We start from the raw sequence: 19,546 nt of genomic DNA, 5'->3' as shown, positions 1-19,546 counted from the left end.
GGATTCTCTATGCATAGTATCATGTCATCTGCAAACAATGACAGTTTTACTTCTTTTTTTCCAATTTGTATTGCTTTTATTTGTTTCTCTTCTCTGATTACCATGGCCAGGACTTCCAAAACTATGTTGAATAATAGTGGTGAGAGTGGATATCCTTGTCTTGTTCCTGATCTTAGAGGAAATGCTTTCAATTTTTCTCCATTGAGGATGATGTTTGCTGTGGGTTTGTTGTATATTGCCTTTATTATGTTGAGGTAGGTTCCCTCTATGCCCACTTTCTAGAGTGTTTTTATCATAAATGTGTGTTGAATTTTGTCAAAAGCTTTTTCTTCATCTATTAAGATGATCGTATAGTTTTTATTCTTCAATTTTTTAATATGGTGTATCACATTGATTGATTTGCATATATTGGAGAATCCTTGCATCCCTGGGGTAAATCCCATTTGATTATGGTGTATGATCCTTTTAATGTGTTGTTGGATTCTGCTTGCTAGTATTTTGTTGAGGATTTTTTCATCTATATTCCTCAGTGATACTGGTCTGTAATTTTCTTTTTTTGTAGTATCCTTGTCTGGTTTTGGTATCAGGGTGATGGTGGCCTCATAGAATGAGTTTATGGGTATTCCTCCTTCTGCAGTATTTTGGAAGTGTTTGAGAAGGATGGGTATTAACTCTTCTCTAAATGTTTGATAGAATTCACCTGTGAAGCCAACTGGTCCTGCACTATTGTTTGTTGGAAGATTTTTAATCACAGTTTTAGTTTCATTACTTGGAATTGGTCTGTTCATATTTTGTATTTCTTCCTGCTTCAGACTTCGAAGGTTATACCTTTCTAAGAATTTGTCCATTTCTTCCAGGTTGTCCATTTTATTGGCACAGAGTTGCTTGTAGTAGTCTCTTAATATGCTTTGTATTTCTGTGGTGTCTGTTGTAACTTCTCCTTTTTCATTTCTAAATTTATTGATTTGAGTCCTCTCCCTCTTTTTCTTGAGGAGTCTGGCTAATGGTTTATCAATTGTGTTTATCTTCTCCAAGAACCAGCTTTTAGTTTTATTGATCTTTGCAATTGTTTTCTTTGTTTCTATTTCATTTATTTCTGCTCTGATCTTTATGATTTCTTTCCTTCTACTAACTGTGGGTTTTGTTTGTTCTTCTTTCTCTAGTTCCTTTAGGTGTAGGGTTAGATTGTTTATTTGAGAGTTTTCTTGTTTCTTGAGGTAGGCTTGTATAGCTATAAACTTCCCTCATAGAACTGCTTTTGCTGCATCCCATAGGTTTTGGATCGTCCTGTTTTCATTGTCATTTGTCTCTAGGTATTTTTTGATTTCCTCTTTGATTTCTTCCCTGATCTATTGGTTATTTAGTTATGTATTGTTTAGCCTCCATGAGTTTATGTTTTTTATGTTTTCTCCCCTGTAATTCATTTCTAATCTCATAGCATTGTGGTCAGAAAAGATGCTTGATATTATTTCAATATTATTAAATTTACTGAGGCTTGATTTTTGATGCAAGATGTGATCTATCCTGGAGAATGTTCCGTGAGCACTTGAGAAGAAAGTGTAATGTGCTGTTTTTAGATTGAATGTCTTATAAGTATCAATTAAATCTATCTGGTCTATTGTGTCATTTAAAGCTTCTGTTTCTTATTTATTTTCATTTTGTATGATCTGTCCATTGGTGTAAGTGAGGTGTTAAATTCCCCCATTATTATTGTGTTACTGTTGATTTCCTCTTTTATAGCTGTTAGTAGTTGCCCTATGTATTGAGGTGCTCCTATGGTGGGTGCATATATATTTATAATTGTTTTATCTTCTTCTTGGATAGATCCCTTGATCATTATGTAGTGTCCTTCCTTGTCTCTTGTAACATTCTTTATTTTAAAGTCTATTTTATCTGATATGAATATTGGTACTCCAGCTTTCTTTTGATTTCCATTTGCATGGAATATCTTTTTCCATCCCCTCACTTTCTGTCTCTATGTGTCCCTAGTTCTGAAGTGGGTCTTTTATAGAGAACATATACATGGGTCTTGTTTTTGTATCCATTCAGCAAGCCTGTTCCTTTTGTTTGGGGCATTTAATCCATCCACGTTTAAGGTATTTATCGATATGTATGTTCCTATGACCAGTTCCTTAATTGTTTTGTTTTTGTAGGTCCTTTTCTTCTATTGTGTTTCCCTCTTAGAGAAGTTCCTTTAGCATTTGTTGTAGAGCTGGTTTGCTTGTGCTGAATTCTCTTAGCTTTTGCTTGTCTGAAAAGCTTTTGATTTCTCCATCAAATCTGAATGAGATCCTTGCCCGGTAGAGTAATCTTGGTTGTAGGTTCTTCCTTTTCATCACTTTAAGTATATCATGCCACTCCCTTCTAGCTTGTGGAGTTTCTTCTGAGAAACCAGCTGTTAACCTTATGGGTGTTCCCTTGTATGTTAATTGTCATTTTTCTCTTGCTGCTTTCAATATTTTTTCTTTGTCTTTAATTTTTGTCAATTTGATTACTATGTGTCTCGGCGTGTTTCTCCTTGGGTTTATCCTGTATGGGACTCGCTGCAGTTCCTGAACTTGGGTGGCTATTTCCTTTCCCATGTTAGGGAAGTTTTCAATATAATCTCTTCAAATATTTTCTCTGGTCCTTTCTCTCTCTCTTCTCCTCCTGGGACCCCTATAATGTGAATGTTGTTGCATTTATTGTTGTCTCAGGAGTCTTAGGCTGTCTTCATTTCTTTTCATTCTTTTTTCTTTATTCTGTTCTGCAGCAGTGAATTCCACCATTCTGTCTTCCAGGTCACTTATCCTTTCTTCTGCCTCAGTTATTCTGCTATTGATTCCTTCTAGTGTAGTTTTCATTTCAGTTATTGTATTGCTCATCTCTGTTTGTTTGTTCTTTAATTCTTCTACATCTTTGTTAACATCTCTTGCATCTTCTCTAGCTTTGCCTCCATCCTTTTTCTGAGGTATTGGATCATCTTCACTATCATTAGTCTGAATTCTTTCTCTGGAAGGTTACCTATCTCCAGTTTATTTAGTTATTTTTCTTTGGTTTTATCTTTTTCCTTTATCTGGTACATAGCCCTCTGCCTTTTCATCTTGTCTATCTTTCTGTGAATGTGGTTTTTGTTCCACAGGCTGAAGGATTGTAGTTCTTCTTGCTTCTGCTTTCGGCTGTCTGGTGGATGAGGCTATCTAAGAAGACTTCTAATTTAAATGGGTGGTAACTACAGGGGGGGAAACTGTAGAAGTTTCATCTTCATAATCTAGTTTTGATATCCAGTAACGTCTGGACTAAACTATATCATTTACTAACACCAAAAAAAAGAAGAAAGGAAAAAAGTGTATACATATATATGGAATCTAAAAAAAAAAAAAAAAAAGAAAGTTTCTGAAGAACCCTGGGGAAGGACAGGAATAAAGACACTGACATAGAGAATGGATTTGAGGACACGGGTAGTGGGAATGGTAAGCTGGGACGAGTGAGAGATTGGCATAGACATATATACACTACCAAATGTAAAATAGGTATCTAGTGGGAAGCAGCCACATAGCACAGGGAGATCAGTTCAGTGCTTTGTTACCACCTATAGAGATCGGATGGGGGGGTGGGAGGGAGATGTAAGAGGGAGGAGATATGGGGAGATATGTGTATGTATAGCTGATTCACTTTGTTATAAAGCAGAAACTAAAACACCATTTTAAAGCAATTATGCTCCAATAAAGATGTTAAAAAAAGAATTAAATAAAAATTATAAAACTGAAAGCAACTCTGTTGTACTAGAAACAGGGCAAGTTCTTCTAACCCCAATGTCATGTGGGTGATATGTGCTTGTTTTTCCCAGTTGGATTACCATTAATAGTGGACTAAAAATAAACCTTCAAAAAAAAGAAGTGTGTATTCTATATATTACATAATTTGTGCTGACTGTAATGTATATAAATGTATTTGGAATACATGTAAAGTAAATGTGTATATGTGTGTCTGTTTTAATTGAATGAAAGTATGTGTTACTTTGTCTCAGTAAGGGAGACTGAATTTGAAACAGCAACTGTAAGACTCTTCTTCATTTAGGGGAAAGTAACAAGTTAAATGAGAGACATAATAAGTATCTTCACCTGTGTATCTTTCAAGTCATTGATGTTGACCCTAATCTTCAAAGTTCTTCCCAAAATGGGATATTGTTTTTGCTTTACTACTCTGGCATTGAGGTGTGTTTTCAGAAGTTTTCACTGCCCTTTTCTTTTAAAATAACATTTACTTCATTGGTTAGGAAACCAATGTCATGATATTGCTGGTCCACTAAGATCACTGTAAGACCAAACTCCATTCATTATTTGACCCTCATAAATTCCCACTTTCATGGCTGGATCACCATAATATTCTATGTGTTAAGTTTACAGCTTGGTGGTAGAATAATGACCCCACCCCCTGCCCAAATGTGCCCCTGCCTTACTCACTAGAACCTGTGAATGTGTTAGGGAATTAAAGTTGTAGACCAGATAAATGTTTCTAATTAACTGACCTTGAGATGGGAAGATTATATTCTATTATCCAGAGGGTCCAATGTAATCACAAAGGTTCTAATAAATAGAAGAGGGAGGCAGAGACAGTTGTGTCAGAGTAATGTAAAAGACTTGACCAGTTTTTACTGGCTTTGAAGATAGAAGTGGGCCAGGGACCAAAAATGTAGGAGCTTCTAGAAGCTGCAAAGGCATGAAATCAGATTCTCCCCTACAGCCTCCAGAAAATTATGCAGTCCTACTGACATCTTTATTTCAGCCCAATAAGACCTATTTCAGACTTCTGACATCCAGAACTGTAAGTTTGTGTAACTTGTTACAGTAGCAAACTTGTTACAGTAGCAATAGAAAAGTAGTACAGAGCCTGAGTCAATAAATCCCAAGAAGCCTAGATATTTCTCTTTCCCAAATGCACAGTTATTTTGGTTAATAGCAACAAGTTATTTTGTGAAAGAAAACTTATAACAGGGACTTGTGATGTTATTGCTTATTTCTTTCTCAAGGGTGCCCATTCTCCTCCTCATTCAAGGAGCTCTAGGTCTTTGAACGGACTTAAAGGTTCTAGTTCTCTATTTTGTTTGCCGATGTCAGGCCTTATTCATCTGAACTAGAGGCTTTTCATATATATTGGAACAGTGGGACCTTCTTGAGCTTTTTATCTAGGATGATTTTAGAAACCACCAAACAATGCCAAACAATTCTGATTACTACTCTTCCCTTGCTCCCTTTCATGGTACTAGTACCCTCCTTTGTCTTGCCAGCTAAGTGTTGCTAGTTAGTATCATCCCTGGACTTCATGATCCTCATGGAACTCATTGCAATGATGTTATCTCCTATCTTTATTCATGGTCTACACTGGAGAGCCACCATGTTATTTTTTCAAGAATGCCATCAATGTGATTCTTAATGACTTTGTGAAACAAAGTCTAATATGGCCTGTCATATGTCTTAGTTCAGGCTGCTATAATAAAATACCATAGACTGGGTGGCTTAAACAGTAAATATTTCTCACACTTTTGGAGGCTGGGAAGTCCAAGATCAAGATGTTGGCAGATTCACTATCTGGGAGAGCTCTCTTCCTGGTTTGCAGACAACTGTCCTCTCACTGTATCCTCACATGGGGGTGGGGAGGAGGGAGGAAGGGAAGGAATGAAGGAAGGAAGGAAGAAAGGAAGGAAGGAAGGAAGGAAAAAGGGAAAAGAGAGAGCTCTTATCTCACCTTCATGACCTCATCTAAACATAGTTATCTCCCAAAGGCCCTACTTCCTAATACCATCACACTGGGATATAGGGCTTCAACAAATGAATTTTGGGGAACAAAAACTTTCAGCCCCAAATACAGCCTCTCTGGAGAAAGGATTAAGGGCTGTCTGTGTGTGTTGTTCATGATACATCTACTCCAACAATTCTATATCACTAAATCTTCGAGCCTTGCAAGGAATTTGGGGTGTTCAGTTTCATTTACCATAGATCTAAAAAGTTTCAGCCAACCATCCAAGCAAGAGATAAAATCCTCCTCCTTGAGTTTGTATACTGAATTTAATTAGAAGCAGCCTGCCTTTCCAGGGTTTTTTAATTCTTTGTTTCTCTTAGTTATCTGTCATTATGGCCATCATTCTGCCAAAGCTTTCCTTTAAGTCATTTATTTCTATGTGTCCACAATTTTAATGAAATTAAATAGCTATTTATTGTATGGCATTGGTTAATAGCCTCATCTTCTAATGTCAACTGGATTCTATCTTCAAACGGAAATAGGTTAGAAAAATAATCCAAGTTTTCTCATTGCTTGATGATCTGTTGTTGACAAGCACTTTTGTTCCTAATTGTCTTCTTGGCTAGTATTTTATTTGCAGTCAGCTATATCCACTGTAGCTAGTTTTGCAAGTAGGGATTTATCAGAAAGCATGAGTTACCTGATAAAATTTCTAGGAGTATCAGGGTACCAAATATTCAAGATGCAAGAGAAGTGTAGATATAAGAAAGCATCCAACTGTCAAGTGGTTATTCAGACAAAATCTTTCTGTCATTACTATCTTGAGGGACTCTAGGAGAGGAGAAATGGAAAAGGTTGGAAGGATAAAGGAACCTCTGTTACAACTGTTGCAAAATAATTAAGTACCTTTCCACAGTGCTCATCAGAAGAGCCACTCATTATTGACTTACACTAATCTTTTTGCCTTCTAATTCCCATGTAGATACATTTGCTTAGTAGAACCTAAGTCATTTGTGAACACTGAGCTACAGAAAAATTCTAGAAAATTTAATTTTACTTTTGAGAAATAGCACATTTTTTTTTACAGTTGTCTGTTACAGCAACATAACCTAATCTATCCTGACTATAGTAGAGTAGTATATGTATGTGTGTATATGCATTTATACACATACACACACAGAGATACACTCATACAAACTAAATAAAGATTGGCATATATTCTTTAGTAGCATATTTTTCTTGGCTAAGAAATATGTTTATTATTCAAAAGTTGTTTATTGAGTACTTACTATATCTTCACACTTTTCTAGATGTTGATGCTATATTAATTAACAAAACAGAAAGAAACCCACGCTCAATGGAATTTATTTACATGGAAATTTTCCATGTTTATATGTATATATTTATTATTCTTTTCTTTTTTACCATCTTAACCATTTTTTGAGTCTGCAGTTCCATGGTGCTAAGTTTAATCACATTGTTATCAAGAGATTTGCAGAACTTTATCATCTTGCAAAACTGAAACTCTATATCTACTAAATAATGACTCCCTTTCTCCTCTCCCCCCAACACCTGATAAACCACCCTTCTACTTTCTGTTTCTATGAATTTGACTACATTAGTCACCTCATATAAGTGGAATCATATATTTGTTGTTTTATGACTGGGTTATTAAAATTTTAATCTTTAGCTTTTTAATCTCCAGTGTACAGCAAGGCATAGTAGAAGGAGGTTGAAGGATTTTGTTTGGTTAATCTCCAGAGTTTTCTATAGTTATTCTTTTAAACTTTCTTCACTGGAAAGAGAAAGTAAAATCAAATGCAAAAAAAAAAAAAAAAAGTGGGGGAGAGCTAACGCAGGCCAATTTAGTTTAGGTTCTCCAAAGGCAGGCCATGAAAAATAGGTTATTGTATAAGGGATTAATTCAGGAAGTTCTCTTAGAATAACTGTGTAATATTATAATGACAGCAGGGTAGAGCAGAGGAAGAAGTTGGGCAAAGATGTCTATCAGAGAAGTATAGCCTCAGCTTGATCTCATGGGGAGTGTGATCCCACTGATACTTCATCATGAGGGCAGGGCTGCTATAACTCCACTTTAGGGAGTCATTGGCTAAGAAAGACCCAAGAGATGAGAATTCCAAAGATGATGAGATTCAAAGGAAAGGATACAAGTGTGAGTCAAAAAAAATAAAGAAATATAAACTCAATGAGAATACATACACGTGCACACGCACACACACACACACATATAACATAGAGAGAGACAGATATGTATTTATTTTGCAGCATTGCTTAAATAATGAGACAAGAATCAGTGGCAACCAAGGAGAAAGTCTGAAATGGTATATCTTAGGTCTAAATTACAAATTTTCTGTAAATATTTTAGCCATGACTACAATTATAAGCTGTTATTTCTATAGAAATAAAACTGGGAGAGAAAGACAATGAATATTAAAAACAATATTTGAAATTATCTCATTCATCCAATGTAAGTCTAGGTATTTCATTGATGAGTCCAAGGCATTTTGATATGTGTTGAGAAAAAGTTATAATCAATATAAACAATGGTCCAAAAGCAATAAAAAGAAATATAGTGAGGCAAATGTAGAGCCCTGAATTTACATTTTAAAAAATAACTTTTTATGACCATTAATGCTCCTATTGGACAGGAACTTCCTAGACATAACAATAATAAGCCCCAAACAAAATACAAAACAAAACAACAAGAATGTGGAGAAAAGGAAACCCTCAAATACTGTTGGTGAGACTGTAAATTGGTACAGCCACTATGAAACGCTATATAAAGATTCCTCAAAAAATTAAGAATATAAGTACTATATGGCCCAACTATTCCACTTCTGGATATATATCAAAAGAAAAAGAAAACACTAATTCAAAAAAGATACATGCACCCTTATCTTCATTGCAGCATAATTTACAATAGCCAAGTTATGGAAACAACCTAACTATCTATCAATGGATGAATGGATAAAGAAGGTATGGTTTATATATAAATGAAATACTATTCAGTCATAAAAAACAATGAAATCCAACCATAGTGGGCAACATAGATAGGTTTGAAAGTATTTAGGCTACATGAAATAAGTCAGATAGAAAATGACAAATACCATATTATTTTACTCATATGTGGAATATAAAAAACAAAACAAATGAACAAACAAAATAAAACAAAAGGAAATCCATAGACACAGAGAACAGATTAGTGATTACCAACAGGGAAGAGGGTTAGGGTTGGGTGAAATGGGTTAAAGGGGTCAGCCATATGGTGATGGATGGTAATTAGTCTTGTGGTAGTGATCATTTTGTTATGTATACAGGTGTTGAATTATAATGCTGTGCACCTGAAACATAATAAAAATAAATAATTTCAAATTATAGACAGTATGTTCTCTTATCACGGAAGAATTAAATTAGAAATCAATAACAGTAAGATGCCTAGGAAAACCTCAAAACATTTAGAAATTAAATAACACAGTTAATTCTAAATACACAGATCAAGGAAGGAATCACATATGAATTTATAAAATATTTCAAACTTGTGTAAATGAAAATACAATATAAGGAAATGTGGCTCACTGCCAAGTTTTTGGAACACAGCCACACTAGTTTATATTGACTGGCTGCTTCCCTTCTACAATGGTAGGATAGAGTAGTTGGGACAAAGACCATATGGAAATGGCCACAAAATATAAAGTAGTTACTATGCAGCCTATTACAGAAGCAGTTTGCCAACTTCTGTCTTAAGCTATCATTCAGAACATTTTCCTCTTTTGATGATGGGGGAATGGATTTTAGCATACTGATTATCTGGTTTCCACACCTGTACTAATTAAAAATCACAAAGTCACTGTCAGTTGGGTGAAAGTTGTGGGTTTCAGGGTGTAGGAGACCAAAAGTGTCATTAAAATGTACCAAATACTATAAAGATATTAATTGGGTGCTGAGTGCAGATGGTATTGCTGCAGAGAATAGTAATTGGGTTCAAAGTCATGGCCATATAGAACATGTTTTTGTTAATACAGATATAATTCCAATGTATTTTTTTGAAAAACATGAAATGTATGTAACACAATATTAAAATCTCTCCTCTGAAAATGGCTAAAAAAGGAAGGAAAAAGAACTTGGAAAAACCCTCTAAACTCTGTTGGAATCTATAATTCCAAATGTAACTATGCATTAGAAATTCAAGAGGAAGTGAATTTCTTATTTGAGTTTAATTTCCTGCTAATTGATTAGACAATTGAGAACAAAGTCCCAAAGCTAAAGCAAAATTTGGTTTTAAAATGTGGATGTAACTGGCTAACATTCATACATAAATTTGTCCAATCTAGACAAATTTAGATATCAACTACATTTGTATGAGTTTTGTAAGGCTTTGAAATGATTTGCATATGTTGGGTGTACCTGTGCCTGGCACATGATAGACATTCAATAATTATAGTAGTATTTTTTATTGTAATTATTTTAATTTACCTCTAACACCATGAAGGCATTACTACCATCCCCACCACTGCTACTCTGAGATGGTCTCATCTATAACATAAACTATGTCAAAGGGTCTAGTATGTACTTGGAATGTATTAGGTATGCTTTCTACCTCTACAGTTTTTGTCCTTCTTGTGTTCACCTCTGGATTTGTAAATTTTTAAAGCCCTAATATAATGCTTGTTATTGACCCAAAATGAACTGTCATGGAGAGAATTACACACATGCACATATGTGTGGGACAGACATACTTCTTCAATATTAGAAATGCTTTCAAGGTAAAGATGGTAAATTATAACTCTTTGTGAAAGTCACAGCTTTTAGAAGACAGATGGATTTTTTTTTTATCCTCCTATAAGGGCTAATGTATGTGTCAGTGACATTTTACAAACAAATGAAAAATGCTTCTTCTGAGGCTGCTAAATTTGAAACCAGAAGAGATGATAGGTAACACTCATCACATAGCTAAATTATGCTTATTAGCTACTGGATGATAAGATGTAGTTTAGGTAATCAGTCAATTTTGGAACATATTTTTAATTTCTCCAGGTATTTGTAGGGATTGATTGCTATTTTTCCATTAGGTAACATCATTGCATTATTTTAAGGTTGATATAATTAGCTGCAGGAACATGCAAAATATAAAAACTAAATGTTAAAAGAAAAGGTGACCTTCCAGCTTAGAACACAGATAAAGAGTAAATGAGCTCTGTAACCTCCCACATCGATGTTTCAAGGTAATTTAATATTAAGACCCTTAACTGAAATACTGAAGTGTGATACTGTATATTACAGTCAGAGGCATTCACAGACTGTAAGAACAATTAGTTACAGTGACTTTTCCAATCCCACCATATTAAATTCAATTAATCTATCATTGGTTGAAAGATAGCTTGGTTTTATTAGACATTTTCTAGGCATTTTCTGTCATTAATAAAACTTGTATATTTATAGTTGTAGCCTGGAGAGATGGGTATTATTCATTTCTAAGACAGTGGTTCAGACATTTGGCTTAGATTTTTATGAAGACTGTCTATTGGTCAAGGTAATGTGCGTGCATGCATGTCTGTGTGTGTGTGTCTGTGTGTTTGAAGGAGGTGGGGAGAGAGAGAAAGAGAGATAGAACTTTATCGCTAAGTTCCTTTTTCCTTTTGACTTTGGAAATGAAAGCCTCTATCCCAGCCCCACAGCCCCACAGGCTTTTTGCATTAGACTGCTATCTCCAAGAAGGTAGAAACTAGATTTTAGTGTTTATAATACATGTAATACTTTGCACAGAGTTATGTTCTTATAGATATTAGTTCTGATTCCAAAGGAGCAGCAGTTGATATTAAAACTGTTACAAAGTAAAGAAGGGAAATGCATGGAACAAGAATTCATCTCAATTATTATAAATGGCAGTCCTCCAGTGACATTTAGGTAGTGTATCTTAGGCATTAAAAACTCCAGCTTCAGAGTCAGAGAAACAGAAGCTTGAGTCCTAGCTTCTCTGCTGAGATTTGCTGATGTTGGGCAAGGTAATTAAATCTTATTTTCTTCATTGATGAATGGGAAAACCAAAAATACCTATAACATTTGCTTGTTTGAATTCTTATTATCATTGTTATGTATTTTTTTCATGATGTCTACGTAAACAATTACATTATTGAAAATGTGTTCCGTCTCTAAGATGTTCAAAGAATGTACAGCACTCTGCCTACCATGTGGCAGAGGGAGTATACTAAGGAAATAGTACCTGCTGCTGCTAGATGCCTACCAATTAGGCATTCTTCTTCTCAGTTTTGCAAACAGGATGCTGATTTTATTCACATTTAGGGGAAGAATTGTGCTCTGCTCAGAGCATGACTATTGATTGATGTAGTCAATTACACGAATCCTTTTTGTCGGGTTAAGGATTGAGCATGTGACCCTGTTCTGGCTAAAAAGACATAAGAGTAACACGGCTGAGGGACTTTGGGAAAAACGTTTCCTCTCTAATTAAACGGGAGAGGTGAATAAGGGGGCCCTTCCTTTCCTTCCCACCTTCGCCTTTCAACAGTTATATGTGAGTGAGGCTTGCAGCAGCTTTGGGCAATGGTGAGGGAAGAGACAAGAGAATCATAAATGATTGAGAGGGCTGACATTGGTTGGGCTGCTGAAATAACCTCTGAACTTCTTGTTATTCAAGATTTATTAATATAACCATATGTTTAAGTCATTGATAGTAGGTATGTTGTTACTTGAAGCCAAAAGCATTTTAGGGCTGCTGCTTTGGTTAAAACGCATGATTTTATTAAATTCTTTCTTTGGGAGGTCTCAAATGAAAAGTCTTATAATTAATCTAATAATTAATATGTTTCATGTATTCACCTATTCAACACATGTTTCTTAAGCTCAAAAAGTGAAACAAACATTTATTACGCACTGGATGGGGGATACTGAACAAATTAGCATAGTTAATGAGCAACAGCACCTGGTATTGAAATGCCATGGGCTTTGAAGTACAACAGGACAGAGTTTTAATCTGGGTGTTATCAATAGCAAGCTCTATGGTCTCTAGGACAATACTTAAGAGTCTCTGAAAAATGAGGATAAAATGATCCCTACCTCTAACATTGCTTCAAATATTGGTGATTAAAGTTATGTCAAAAAATTACTCAGTCGATCTAAGAAAGAAATGGAAAATTTTATTCTAGCCAAATTTGAGGATTATAACCCTGGAAGAGCATCTCAGAAAACTCCGAGAGCTGTTCCGCCCATTAGAAGTCAAGGAACAGTTCTGTAAGTTTTTTTTGAGACAGAGGGATGTACATTAAATGATGTATTATTGACAGTTTACACAATCCAGATCTAAATGTCGTGTGGCCCCTTACAAGATTGAGACAGAATGTTATTATTTTTAAGAAGCTGTTTTGTTGGTGCTAAGAGAATGCTACTCTTTATTGTTAAGCAGGTATTGCTGCCAATGGGGGAGGCTTGGTCGATGCATAATGCAGATACACAATGTACAATTGGAGGAGAGAGGAGGCCAGAGGTCAGAGAAAATTTTTTATGTTTAAATTTTTCTTGCCTTACCATAAAATATGAATTTTATTTCACAGTTATCACTTATTATTTAGGCACAATCTCTAACCTTAATAAATAATCGTTGAATGAGTAAGTGGTATATTTTCTCATTTTCTTAATAATGAGATATATATACATATATATATATATATATATATATATATATATATATTTTTTTTTTTTACTTAGAGTTTAGTTTTCTAAAAAGAACAGGACAAAATTTATTTTAGAACACCTCACTTAAAAACCAGTTATTAAAATTTTAAATAAAATTGTTAAAATGTTCATGAACCTAAGACCCCTGGGAGGATACCATCTATGCTCCATTTTCTCATGCACTTTCTATGCTGCATTACATTGCAGCACTAGTCACATGTCTTTTGCTTCAGTGATTTAAGCCAAAATAAAATGTGTGTGTTCTCACTTATTTTGTTTGAAAATAGCAGTCTAGGACAATCAAATAAAATTCCCTCACTTTAAAACAGTCAGGTGAGTATAGCCTCTCATTCAAACTGTAATTAATGCACATAGGACATTTATTGACATAAAATTAAGTGTATATAATGACTATTAGGACATAAATATATGTGTGACCTTTATTACTTTTCACCTATATTTTACTGGTATATACAGAAAAGTCATATAGGGGAAAATTATATACAGCTAAAGAACTTGGAGCCTTATTGAATATAACCTAAAAATAAGACATATACTCAAATCACTTAGACAGGTATTAACAATAGTATTCAATCGCATAATATCACTTATATGTGGAATCTAGTAAAATGGTACAGATGAACTTATTTGCAAAGCAGAAATAGAGTCACAGATGTAAGAACAAACTTATGGTTACCAAGGGGGGAAGGAGGGGTGGGACGAATTGGAAGATTGGGACTGACATATATACTCTACCATGTATAAAATAGATAACCAATGAGAACCTACTGTATAGCACAGGGAGCTCTACTCAGTGATCTGTGGTGACCTAAATGGGAAGGAAATCCAAAAAAGAGGGGATATAGGTATACATATAACTGATTCACTCTACTGTACAGCAGAAACTAACACAACATTGTAAAGCAACTATACTCCAGTAAAAAAAAAAAAGCATAGAAAAGAAAAACAAAACAAAACAATAGTAATCAAAGTTAACATTTATTGAGCGCCTACTATGTGCTAGACACTTGTTCTAAGCACTGTATGTGTATTCACTCACTTAAACCCATGATGTTACTGTTATTATTCCTATTTTACAGAGAAGGAAACTGAGACACAAGGGAATTTATTAGCTTCCTTAAGAGTATACAGCTATTAAGTGGCAGATATGGGATATGATCTAGGCATTCTGCTATAGAATCTATGCTCTTAACCATCATACACATTAATTGGAGGAGATGAGATTTATATTAGTACATCATTAGTAAGTGCCAATGGTTCAGTTCTTAAATGCTTAGGGATTCTGAGAAATAAAGAAAATCAGTAATGCTTTGAGTAAATATTGGTGCTGGCTTGTAGGAAGAAGGATCTTGCTAAAAACCTGAAAACAGATTATGTTTTGGATAGTCAGTGCATAAAAGGTGTGCATTTGAGCAGGGCAAAGAGCATGAGTAAAGACACTAGTGCAGCAATGAGCATGTAACATAGGGACACTAAGGACGTGGATGAAAATAGTCTCAGAAAAACATTTTTTAAAAATCTTTTTAAAGTCCATTCCTTTTCTTTATTGTTTCCATGCTTCCCTATTTCCTTCAGGTCCTCCTCTCAATTAAATGAGGTGACAGGCTTATTAATTACTCCCCAAAGATGCCCACATCCTAACTGGAACTTTTGAATAGGTTGTTGCACGGAAAAAGGGACTTTGCAAATATAATTTAGATTATGCATTTCAGAATAGGCAGTTTACCTTGTATTATCTGGGTGGGCCCAATCTTATCACATGAGCCTTCGGGAGCAGAAATATTTCCCTGTTTGGAACCAGAGAGATGCAACAGCAGCAAAAGCCAGACGGGATGCAACACAAGGGTAAATCAGAGAGGTCCCAAGCCTGAGAGGGACTCACTATGCTGTTGCTGGTTCTGAGATATAAGTGTCCCATCAGTGAGGACTAGAAAGAGGCTTCTAGGAGTTAAGGTGTCTCTGGTTGACAGCAAGTAAAGACAGGGAATTAATCCTACAAATTTAGAGAACTGAAATCTGCCAACAATGCAAATGAGCTTAGACTGGATACTTACCCAGAGCCTGCAATAAGGAACACAGCCCTGATGACACCTTGGTTTTTATCCAGTGAGACCCATCTCAGGTTTCTGACCTACAGAAACTGAAAAAATGACTGTGTTTTGTTGTAAACCACCAAGTTTGTGGTAATCTGTTATAGCAGTAATAGAAAACTAATACAGATGATATGCCAAATATTGTATTTGAACTATGGAAGAGGCAAGGGCAAGTAGTGGTAACATTTCTGTCACTTTTCCTTACTCCTCACTTCAAATCCTGACAATAATGGGGATGCATATAAATACTCCAAAAATCTTTTTCTCAGATTACTCAGGAGACTGATATTAAAAATGGTACATTTCTACTTTTTTCTGTCTTGATTTTTAAGTAAAAGAGTTATCATTCCTTAAAGTGCTTTAAAAATGGTAAATTAAATTGATACTCTATTCATTTTCCCTCTCTCCACAGCAAGAGTTTTCATTTAACTGGGATATTTTTATCTTAGTCAATACTTATAGAAAAACAGTGGAACAAGAATTTTGCTTACTTTGAGAGTTCTATGAGATCATGAGAGTTCTATGAGATAATAATCTAAAGGATTATTATTCTTTATGGATTTTTATAGGGAGGGAAGAGAGAAAACAGTTTTTTCCTGCTGGTATATGAAAAGAAGAGATTTATTAGTCATGAGAAAGATATTGGTAACTCAGGTTAGTTGTGGTTTCTAAAATAAGAGGCTATGCCTCTTGCCAAGGGAAAGAATTCCAGCATTGAATATGCATTTCCTTTTGGTGTATCTTTCTGTCACTTTTCATATTCCAGGCTTTATCGTGGTCTACTGCCCTCATGTGGATCTATTTGTGAGGATTAAAAACAACTGATTAATTAAAGACGATACTCATGTTAATACTCCATCTTTTCTCTTTTTATCATTAATCTGTTTAGTTTTATATTTACAGACATGACAACACTTAAATTTTGAATAAGTTCTTTCACATCAAAAGTGCAAAATGTATCTAAAAGAAGTATTCTATCCTAAACAAAGTTTTATCTGAAATTTAGGAAAATAATAAGCAAAATTGCTGAGCTTAGGGTAAAAGCTGTATTTTCTTTCCTTGGTTGAATTTAAATTAGATTTTTTTTGTTGATTAGCTGCTTTTTGTTGTTGTTTTTACAGTGAGATAACTAAAGCTATGTTGAATAGAAACGTCTTTTTTTTGGCAATTGTATTTCTAACATGACACTAAGAGAAATGAACATAGAATCTAAAGTGCTACAGGCTTAACCTTAAATAAAAACAGAGTTATAAGGATTGTTAAGCTGAACTGAATTCTAGTGACTTAGGTTATGTCTGTCTAATTTGTTTTGAGAATAACTCTCATGTTTTAATATGTATGTTTTATATCATGTTGATTCCAGAACTTACACCATTGATTATCTCAGTGATTAAAGAAAAAAAATCACACATAAATAATTTATTGCTCTGTTTAATTCAGGACAAATTGTTTAAAATCTCCCCATCTTAACTGGAGCTAGTGCTTGCCTGCTGTAACTCCATGATTCAGGTTAATAGAAACCAAGCACTTTGCCCCACACAGATACTAAATAGTTATGATTTATGTTTTTAGCTTTTTATAAAGTGTCATATTTTTTAACCTAGTTATAAGTATAATACATCATCATTCTAAAAAGTTTGGGAAAATTTTATGAAGAAGGCAAGAAAAATCACCTATGACTACACCATCAAAATATTAATATTTTGGGTGATGTTTATTTTAAGACTTTTTATTATGCATATGTAATGAGATAATATTTTGAAAGAAAATTAATACGATTTAAAAACAATTTTATTGGAATATAGTTGATTTACAATGTTGTGTTAGTTTCTGCTGTACAGCAGAATGAATCAGTTATACAGACACATATCCACTCTTTTTAGATTCCTTTCCCACATAGGTCATTATAGAGTATTGAGTAGAGTTCCCTGTGCTATACAGTAGGTCCTTATTAGTTACCTATATTATATATAGTAGTGTGTATATGTCAATCCTAATCTCCCAATTTATCTGCCCCCCCTTTCCTTCCTGGTAACCATAAGTTTGTTTTTTACATTTGTGACTCTATTTCTGTATTGTAAATAAGTTTATTTGTACCATTTTTTAATGCCTTTCTTATCACAAGATCTTTCTCTTAGTTGGCCCAACACATTCTTTTACCTGGGGGAACTGTATGGATTGTTACAGAATATATATAGAAAAAGAAAGAGTGACAAACTTTTGACTTCAAAATAAGATTTTTCAGAAGATCTTCAAAGCCAGTCTTCATAAAAGCAAACAATTTTTCTAAATTTATTTTAACTACATTTAACCTATCAAGGGGCAGATTGTAGAGTTTTTAATAATTTAGAGAAGATACTTTGTCTTCAGTTAAGACTTAAGATGTTTGAATTGGGAAGAAGTTGGGAATGTGACCAAGGAAATGTGGAAACCTGAGAGGGACATGGAAGAAAACAAAAAAAAGGGATTGAGGTGGTCAGAATCTAGGGATAATTATGTTCCCTTATTTCCTTGTCCCTGATCCAAGCCAAAGGCTACACTCAAAATGCATGGGGGCAGACAGTGGGTAGAGGGGGAAGGCATTGGTTTAAAAATACCATTGACTCTTGTACAACATGGGGGGTTAGGGGCCAACCTCCACAGATTCAAAAATCCACATACAATTTTTGACTCCCCAAAACTTAATAGCCTACTCTTGACTTGAAACCTTATTGATAACATAAACAGTCAATTAAAATAATTTTTGTGTTATACACATTATAAACTGTATTCTTACAATAAGTAAGCTAGAGAAAAGAAAATGTTCTTAAGAAAATTGTAAGGACAAAATGCTTTTATAGTAGTGTACTGTACTTATTGATACTGTAAGTTTGTGTTGTCTGTTTACAAGACAAATCCTCTGTCAGTACCTATATCAATATTTTATCGTATGATACATAGTACTGTAGATGTTATATATATTATTCACTCTAGACATCAAAAATGAAAAGATAATATGAAAATTTCACTTTTATTTACAGGTATAATTCAGGCATTGATAACAGAGAAGCAGCAATATAATTGCCTTATGATAGCCTGGCCTATAGACTAATGAATGGATCATTATAAAATCTTTATGGCCTATGTTATTATAGTCATATTCATAGTACAGTACTGGAAACACTGTTACATTAAAAACACATGTGATGATAGGCTGATACTCAGTTCTTCCAATTACAAGAGAGAGGCGTACTGTATGGTAATACACTTCTTTGAAAGCAAAGTTCAAAATAGAAAGGAAACTAACACATTATTAATTTTAAATTAACTATCACTCACCTTATGCCTGTTAAGGACAGACTAGTATCTACATCTATTTTATGCATTCATAATGTACCTAGCTTTTTCTTAATTTTTAAATTTTTCTAGGCTCTATGGTTAGTCTGTGAATTTTTTCAGATTGTCACAAATCTCCAAATATTTCCCCAATATCTTTATTAAAAATAAATCCACATATAAGTGGACCCACAAGGTTCAAACCCATATTGTTCAAGGATCAAGTTGAATACAAATAAAAAGTTGAGGAAAGCACTGAGGGCAGAAAGGAACTGAAATGAGATGAGGTGGTCATTTAAAGGGGACAGAGCTGTGAACTTAGGCAGAGAGAAAGAGAGGGAGTGTAGTTAGTTGATGCATAAGATTCATTTGGTTTCTATACAGTACTGTGCTGAATTGAGTGTCACTATGCCAAGGGGGCCAGGCAATTGTACGAATGAACTAGACTTAAAACAGAGGCTACAGATGGATCAGCAGGTAGAAGGAAAATATGGGAAAGTCTCAAAAATGACTGTAGCCAGTGAGAGTTATGTGGAGGCCATGCCAATAGGAAGAGCTACTGAGATAAGACTAAAGGAGTAAAAGGGTCTTGAGTTGTGTCATCTGCTGACATCAACCTTACATGCCAACAGGAAGAGCCAAGAAGACAGTAGAGCTCAGAGCAGCCACTGGCCTCCCTGCTGATGCAA

Source organism: Mesoplodon bidens, assembly GCF_964165515.1.
Source record: "Mesoplodon bidens genome assembly, chromosome: 1".
Lineage (NCBI taxonomy): Eukaryota > Metazoa > Chordata > Mammalia > Artiodactyla > Ziphiidae > Mesoplodon > Mesoplodon bidens.
The sequence above is the reverse complement of the archived record's forward strand: the minus strand, read 5'-3'. Positions refer to the sequence as shown.